This window comes from Halyomorpha halys, unplaced genomic scaffold (assembly GCF_000696795.3).
Source record: "Halyomorpha halys isolate HHAL.00 unplaced genomic scaffold, Hhal_1.1 Scaffold6.1, whole genome shotgun sequence".
Classification (NCBI taxonomy): domain Eukaryota; kingdom Metazoa; phylum Arthropoda; class Insecta; order Hemiptera; family Pentatomidae; genus Halyomorpha; species Halyomorpha halys.
Window position 1 is genome coordinate 49862 of NW_027111275.1, and position 9508 is coordinate 59369.

At 31.0% G+C, this 9508-nt stretch overlaps 1 protein-coding gene and 1 long non-coding RNA gene across 2 annotated transcripts in view; one reads left to right on the forward strand and one right to left on the reverse strand.

Moving 5' to 3' along the window:
* LOC136796228 (uncharacterized) overlaps positions 1–9508 on the forward strand; it is a gene marked incomplete at its 3' end in the record, with an annotated part of 37121 nt that overhangs the window by 2922 nt on the left and 24691 nt on the right.
* LOC136796229 (uncharacterized) overlaps positions 8174–9508 on the reverse strand; it is a 34486-nt gene continuing 33151 nt past the window's right edge. The window contains exon 3 of the long non-coding RNA XR_010843919.1: positions 8174–8293. This is a non-coding gene — a long non-coding RNA (uncharacterized lncRNA). The remainder of the gene's footprint in view (positions 8294–9508) is intronic.

Below are 9508 nucleotides of genomic sequence, written 5' to 3' on the forward strand. Positions count from 1 at the left end.
AATAAATAAAAAATTCTCTTAAAATATATACAAACAAAAGAATAGACAAGATGAACATAATCAAACTATAAATAAAACTAGAGAAAATGATAGGATTGTTTTAAAGCTGAACGCGACTCAAACTTCTCAGAATAATAATTACTGATTCGAACTTAATCAAATATTTCATACATGCACATAATTATTAGAATAGCTAACTTATTTTTTATTTCCTGCTTAATCAATGTTGCAGCAGTCAATAGAATCATACGCCTTTCTGAAATTGACATAAGCTTGATGACCTACCGTTTTATTTTAATTTTTGTCTGATATTTGTCTTAAGAAAAATATTTAATCAATAGCAGAACGTTATGAGTAGTAGATACCGATAAATTTCTATGGTAATTACCTGATTCGACAAATTAGAATTAATGTAAATATTTTATAACAAGTTGGAATGCGTGAAATTTTTCGGTAGTTGTTAAGACCCGTTTCTGTGAAACTGAATCATTGTTGGTTCTTTTAGTTCATCAACAATTTTTCAGTTTTCAAGATCATTTCAACTAAAAGACTTATTTTAGAAATTCGAACTTGGCGTCCTGGACCTCTCGATTAAATCTGTAATTGATATTGTTGTTCCTACTCTTTAATAGATTTTTTATTTCCCAATGGCTATTTCGAATTCTTTTAACTCTTTCAACGTTTCCATAAGGAACAATACCTTAAATGCTTCATCATTTTAAAAGGAAATCGAGAGAATCGTTCCAGGTAAAAAAGTGGTCCTCCGGGCCGAATTGAATAACTCAGCAGTTGGAAAAATTACTAATAAATAATTTACTGAAGGATATAGCAGTTAGCAAAGAAAATTTAAAGATCGGAAGGCTGGGATCTGGCATTGAAAGATCAGATGAAGGAACACAAGGTAAGGAGGTCAAGGAACTAGACCAGTGGTCGGCAAACTTTAGAAAATGAAGAACCAATCTCACCATTTCACGTTTCGGGAAAAATGTACAAAAACCATAGTTAATTCTAATAATTATTTTTTTAATATGCATTATTTAACATCAATAAAGAACCAATACATCATGATACATAATTTGTATGAATAATATATTCACTTGTAGTTGTGAGCATTTAAATTAATTAAAATATTATTCCTCATTCATTATTTAACTTATCAAATAATTTTTAATAATGCTCATATTGAAAAAGTCTTATTACACAGGTATGATAGACCCAAGATACTAAAACCAACGCAAATTGAATTAAATTCAAACTTTTTCAGCTTGTTATTGATTCTAACGGCCCAAATAAGTGTTTTACTTACAAAACATAGATATAAAAATTCATCAAGATTCGAATACACGATATGTGACATAGTATATAAGTGAATATTTTACAGATTTTTCTCATATTGTCTAAGAGTCGCACTAATTTTTTCGTGAACCACGGATTTATGAACCCTAATATAAACAGCGTTTTTAGTTCTTAAGGATTGAGAAAGGACGGAACTAAGGCATTCGTAGTTTTTTCTGCCTTCAAGTCAGCGAATTGGTCTCTAGTGGCCAAATAAATTTTTTTTAAAACAATGTAAAAATGATTTTGCTTAAATTTATTAGAGAAATAAGCTCTGGCTAAGCGATTGACCCCAGAAGGGCTGTTACAGTTATAATATTTAATTAAATTAATGAAGCTCGAAATAACACAGAAATTATTGTGCTTATGAGTTGATTTTTTTGAAAATTTAATTCATACACAGATATTTTTTTGGGGTGAATCGGAAAGTCCAATTCAATAAATTCCTTAAATAATAATAATAATAATTAAGATCTTAGTAAAAGAAAGGTTCGAGGCTGAAATGATGGTATAGTCGCCGATTTGTGAATCGTTGGCTACACACATCTACCAGATCAATTTTGATGCGATACTCCCACCTACGCTTCAGTCTACCCGTGGGCCGTTTAAGGCCGATAAAAAAAACAACACAAAAATCATGAAGAGTTTGTAAGTTTAACTTCAGACATATTGTTGTTAATTCCTTATATTTTTTTCTTAGCCTTCATTGCTGATTACATATAACCTTTTGCTTGTCTGATTTATATCTCTTACGAATTATAGATCATTATCAAGCTTTTGTTATTACGTTACATCTTTTGGTACGATATTACAAACACCAAATAATGAATAAAGATTATATATAAGAATAATAATAAAGATGGTTTTTATATACAAATACGATTAACATTCAAAAATAAAATACTATCCTAAAAATTGTTTATGTTAATAACACGATCATGAAACAAACTGGATTAGTTTGTATTGAAATAGGTTTTATTACTGTTGGTTTGTTTGTAGAAAAAAATTATAATGATTAAACATAATTTCTTTTTTTTTAATATATTACTAAATATCTCGGATTTTAAAATCGATTTATATATTATACGAATATGAAAAATGAAGACTCAAATAGTTACTTATCGTCCTTTTTGATTTATCATAATAGTTAATTACTTAACAATTTTAATCAAAGTATGATTACAAGTTTTATAAAAAGTCGACGACTAAAGCATTTTGAAAAACTATGACTAATCTAAAATTTCCAGCGATTTCCCTAATTGAACACGACATGGATTTATGTTATCCGTGAAAGGCATGTCAAATTAGAATTCTTCAATTAACCTCGAATCTGATTACCCAATAATTAGCACCAATGGTGTGGTCTCAATGGTCAAGTGACTCAAGGAAGTTAGAATACTTCAAAGGATGACATAATTACAAATGGTCCCGTTTAACTGTACCAACCGGTTCCAATCCCATATATTTAGTATATACATGAGTTTCATTTAAACGATGAATACATAAGTGAGTACATATAGTTAACAGAATCATAACCGAAATTTATTTGGAAACAATTCAATTATTAGACTGAGCCTTACAACCTGGTACAGTACCACTCTTCAGAGAACACTAACACATCGACTCTTATCAGTATTGTTCAAAACACTCTTTTCCGCTTTACGGAATTGCCTACAATCTTGAGATTGATTGGCGATTATGTTAATAGCTCCGTTCATATGGAACTTAATGTGATTCTATGAAGTCTCAAACCTTCCTCTTTATACGATCTATCAAGTACCAAAAGAATTTTTCTGATCTTACTGGTTGGTAGTTGCTGACAGTGTAGCGTTCAAAAGAACAATCTTTTCTGCTCACATTGTATAGTAGTCTAAAAAAAAAAAATTAATAATAATCATTATAGCTTCATTTGGCATTATCAGCAAAAAGCCCGCAAGAGGCTCAATATTTCCATACATTTTTATCTTCCATTATGGCAGAAATATCATATAGAACAGCAGTTCTCAAACTTTTTCGCCTTCTAGGGCTAAAATAATTCCGCGGCAACCTTGTTGGACTACAAATATTTTGGAGCACCCTTGTAGAGATAAAGGAGATTAAAAATGTCAGCAAAATTATGAGGATAGCGGTTAAATATTTAGAAAAATAAGACAAAACAGTGCTAGAATGCTCTCTATGTTGGCTTTTTTGATTTAAAATTTTTTTTTTTTTTTTCAAATTTTGAGAAAAGTGGCATTCGCATGTGGTATTCCTGGCATACGGATGAGACATCAATAAGAACCGCAGCACACACTTTGAGAACCACTGATATAGAATGTTGACATTATTTATTAAGTAGTTTTCTTATTCGAAGCCAATTTATGATAGTTTTTTTCTTATTCTTTCCTTAACATTTTTATTAATTTCACATTTAAAAAATATTCTTCCCGACGTTTCAGAATGCCTGTCTTTCTTCAGGAGTTGGTTATTTTATTTTACATTTTTTCTTTTTCCTAAATGTTTTCGTATCAATATCCTTAAATGGTTATTTAATGGTCGCCTAAAACCTTGCGGTCAACAACGCCTAAGGGCCGCCCATAGCTCAGTGGTTAAGACACAGTCTTACCAATTTGATGTTTATTGGTGGTGCCGGTTCGAATCCGGCCTGGGACGTCGACTTTTTTCATTGCGTGGCGGTCCCACAAAATGTGAAGAACTTTGACCCCAAACCATGGTTAGGCAGTATAGGACTCCAATGGGAGTCTTGGCCGGAAAAAAAAAAAAACCAACGCCTATGGAATGTTACAATAAAGCTTCACCCAAATACATTCGTTCACACAGATTCACATGATTCTAACATAAATTAAAAAATAAATAAATAAAATAAATTTTAAAATCGAAAATGAGCTATAATTAGAAAGAAGGGGATGAGCATCTAAAACATTTAAAACCAATCTAACCTTAGCTACCTCATCTGTTAGAGCTTCAGATAAATTTGGGGTCTGTCCGAATCTGTTTATTGTTGGTAAGTAGTGAGGGCATTCTTCATGATTGAAAAAATATGTTTAATTGTGCAAATGAACAGACAATATTGGCTAAAAAAAAATTATTGTTATGATTTCTTCCTCTTTATTCAGGTTTGTCAATATCTGACTAAACTTCTAAAGAAAAATACACACATACTTTTTAGATTAATTAATTATAGACACTGAGCGAAAAGAAGTAAAGTCAGAATAGGTTCTAACCTATAGATAAGTTTTGAACCCTACTGAGTCAATCTATTTCGTCTTGATTAATCTAGCCATGACAAAGCTTGAGAATGATTTGAAGTGTTCTCGGGTTGCCTTTGCCAAAATAGGGGCCCTTCAGCTAGATAACTTATTTTGTTCACTTTGGGCTATCAACTAAAATAAATGAGGTACCAGTTAAAATCATTTCTTATTTCAACTTAAAAAATGCTAAACATATGTATAAACATGATTTTTTAATTGATTCACAAAATTATGAATTACTTCTTCATCAAATATTTCTTTAAGAACATCATTTCTATGGATATCAGCAATAAACTGTTTTAGGTATCTTCAAACAATTGTTCCTCTCAGTTCATTCTTATTTCAAGTGGTCCTAAGAAAAATGGCACTGAGTATTCCAAACAAAACCTGCAAACACAAAGATTGTATATGCTCCATAAACACTATAAATAGAAAATTCACACTTCGATTGGATGTTTGTTTGTTTTATGTTTTAAGTCTACAAACCAAATGCAAATTGAGAGCAAGTAATTTTTAAACTTGCAATAATACTTGAGACATAGAGATTGTTCTTTCTATCCTAAGTTTAATTGAATAGATGGTATCTGCAACGAATAGATCAAACTTGAATTTATAGATAACAGAGGGAGCAGAAGAATTATACAGGGACGTTTACTCAAATATGGTTCATCTTTGTATACTAGCGTGTGCTTTACAGGTAGGAAAAGTAAGATGATTCACGAACTTAGTTTAATAAGTTAATATCTTATTAACATGAAAATAGTTTCAGGAAGGTGCCTTGAACGTTGACTTGAAGAATATCCAAGTAATGAATATTTATGTATTCATGCCATATTCCTTATATCAAACGAAGTGTACCGGCCAGACCTACCATGTTTTATTTTCATATAAATAAATAAATATATATAAATGAAATAGTAGTAATATATATATACATATATATATTAAAAAATACATTACATAATAGCTTTACATCATTTTGTGTTGCATAAAGGACGTTGCTGGGTTTCAGTGTTGAATTTAATATTTGACTTAGGGATCTTTTGTTTCTCTTTACTCATCTGCTTTTAAATTTCATATCAATTTAAATTTATATTGACTTCTGTGAATTTAAATGTAAATTAAAAATCAGTAATGGATATGATAAAGCCAAAGCTTAATTCAGATTTATCTGGAATAACAATGATAATCTCAAAATATAATAACACTACGACTAGGACAGATGATTCGAGAAAGCCTGAGAAAACAAGAGGTGAAACCAGAATATTGGCCCGTGGCGATTCTCTTCTATTTCAAACAGAAGTGGGCCAAATTAATTTCTCACAATCAGTTTTTCATACAGATCGTAATAGCTCTGGCATAGCATGTGAAACATCCATCCATCAAACACCAGCACCCAATCTATTTTTTTAAGCCATTATTTCTGAATCTGGAATCTCGAAGGAAAACATTTATATTTGTATACAAGGTACAAGTTACATTTTAACGCTTCTAATTTTTTTGATTTTGACTGGATCATAGTTATGACATATAATATATTTTCTCAAGATATTGCTAATTCGCCAGGACACCTAGCTCTCAAATTTCCAGTGGGATGGAGTATTTATTTATTTTTTTGAGGCGTCATCATTAACAATTTTAGTGTTCTCAGGCAGTCGAGGATACTCAAAATATGAAAACAGGTTCTTATGGGAAATCGGATTCTATAACTATTTTGTTTTTAGATTTGTCCGATTTCCCACATCGTTTTCACACACTATGTAAAAAAACCTTAAAAAATAATATTTTGTTTTTGGCGAATTACGCCTACAGGATGCGTACAGTCAAATTAACCCTAGTAATTCGTCTTAAAATTTTGTGGGATGTCAGAATCTTATAAAAAAAGAACTCCATTCTACTGTCAATTCTAATATAAAGTGTGCCGGAGAAGGGTAAAACAATAGTCTAAACAATAGTCAAAACAACAGCCTCAGAAGAGCATATGCTACTGTTTTGACCTAGCGAAAATCATCTGTCTGTGTCTAAATTCTGAAAATTGCAGAATGTATTTGTTAATTAATGAATACTGAATATAATGAGTATGAACGAAGAGTGTATCCCAAATTCCAGGCCTTCTTCAGGTCGACAGTTGCAAGAAATTCACTTCGCAGAACGACTCATTATTTTCCATCTACGGTAAAATAAGTGTAATTTCTATACTTATTGTGGTGAAATTTTATTATGTTTGCGTCCCTATAGTTTGCATCAGTATGTTTCTAATGTTTGTAGCTAAAACAAAGTGAGAATAATAAACATTACCCTTAAGATGTTTTCTCAGTGATAAATACCGTATTTAGAACGGACTCACCAGTTACATACTGTTATTCTGATATATATGAAGAAAAAAAGTATATTCTAATATCAGAGGAAGAGTAAAATAAAGAAATTGTTTATGCTGAAGTATGGTGTTGTCTTAAAACAGTTTATTAAAACATATTGTTAGAATAAAGTCATCAAACTGACCAAAAATCATTTTTTCGACCAAGACTCCCATTGGAGTCCTAACTGCCTAACCATGGTTAGGGGTTAAGTTTTTCATTTTGTGCGACCGCCACTCAATGAAAAAAGTCAACGCCCCACAGGCTGGATCCGAACCGGCTCCTTCAGCAATCTCATAATGGTAAGACTAGGCCGAACCAACTGAGCTACGGGCGGCCCTTTTTAAAAGCTTAATTGATTCTTTTATTTTTCTCCATCAATGTCAGATGTTATTTAGTTATTACTACACCTAAAATTTAATCAGTTGCGCTCAGTACTCAAACGAAACTCCAAATTAAAAACAAGACGTACTTAAATAATAACACTTTACGTACAGACTTAAAAATTTAAACGGTCACTGAATACATGTGAATTTACAACAAACGTTTTCATGAAAAATTATTGGGCCACCCAAACACTCTTATAGGACAAATGTCACGACTCTCATGCATGAGAATACAAAAAGAACGTGGATGGGAGACTTGCTGATATGAGGATGTAAGAAAAGTCAGAGAACTGGTGTCGCTGGGTGCAGTTCTTTATAATACAATATACTAAATCAATGTAACATCAAGGTAAATTGCCGAATTTTGTATTTGGCAGGGGCGGATATAAACAAAAAGAGAGAGAGAGAGAGATTTCGTTATCTGATCTAGTTAATTATGCAATATTTATCTAAATTTAACAAAGCTGAAACTTTTAGTTATAAAATACATACTTTACTTGGCGTAACTTCAATTTTCTTTTCTTTTTTTTTTTGTATAATTTTTTCATGAAACAACAAATTGGTCTGAACCATATTTCCTTTACTATTTTTATATTTATTTTTGACCTTATATTTATAATATATATTTTAGGATATTTAAAAAAAATATAGTACCTTTAATTGAAATTCTGTTTACCATCATTTAAATGAAATTCAGGTCACAATTATTTGAATGAAATTCTGCTCACTATTATTTGAATGGAATTCTGCAACTACATCAAAAGCAACTAACTACCTGCTTCTAATTAGATAAGTTTATAGATCATTTTCAATTTCTTCACGTTGAAGGATATTCATTATTAGAGGTTCGTACAAGGTTTACATATCTGATGACGATCCTATCTACTTCCTAGGATCCTGGTGCTATCTTCACCTGATATTTGTTTCATTATTGTTTTGTGGGTCGTTGGAAGCGGATCTAAACCTAACAATCATGATGATTCTAATCATTAAGAACATAGAAAAATGTTGTTAATGGTGAGATTTCTAAGTAGTAATAGCTCCGAAATATATGAAAAGAAGTAATTTTTAAATATATCTTACAAATATAGTGTATTGTTGCTATGTGTTTATACAATACATGTATACAAAAACATAGGGAGGCCTTTGCCCGTTCTTGCTGATATGATAGACGATAAAAATGGACTGGCATAAATATATATTTTTTTGACTACAACTAAAAATTAATGATACAAAACAGTTTTAATTTGCCTTTGTTTCAAGATTTTTTTCTTCTCATAGCCAAATGAGACACTTTGCTTTATAAAATATGAAAATAACAATTATAAAAAAAATTGTTTTATCTAAATACGGTACTGGTGACACTAGTGTCAGATCCATAAAAACAATAAATATTTATCGTGATTGAATATGATGCATGATCATCAATCACCTCACTACAAAAGGTGTAAACAAATATGTAAACACAGTCTCGATTGGTTTTTATATTAAATAAACCCGGATACGGTTTGAAGGATTGTCAATATTGCTTTAAACCACTCGTTTAAAGTACTACTAATTTGTTGACGGAAATGGATTAATTTTGACATCTCAAGCGTTATGCTAAGATAAAAGGTTTTGTTTTAATAAAATTTGAACAACATTTAACGTAATATATTAATCAATATGCAAACTTAACTGAGAAAAAGAGATTTAAAGTTAAACAATACATTGTTTAAAATTTGTAATTATAATCAGTGCAATAACCGGAGAATGTAGCAGGCTGAGCAACACCATATTGAGAGAAATACACCTCGTAAATATAATTTATGTTATAGCATTGCGACGAATAAGGAGGGCGTGTAAGATTGTTGGGCTAAAACAGAAAGTATCCTTGAAATCTTAATAAACACTGAACCGAAGGGTAAACGTCTGAGGAGTAAGCCGAAGTGTAGGTGGGAGGATTGTGTCAAGATTGATCTGGTAGATTTGGGTTAGGACAGTGATTGGTTGTATCGGCATCGAATCTCCGGGTTCGCTTAGCCTTAATTATTATTATTAATTAGTATAATTACTAAACGAAGTTCAACTAACGTGATATTATAGGGCTTCTATTCTATACAAAGACGGTGACCCCCCAAACAGTTTCAATAATTTGATAAATTACACATTTTTGTTGATTCAGTGTTTTCGGAGTTCA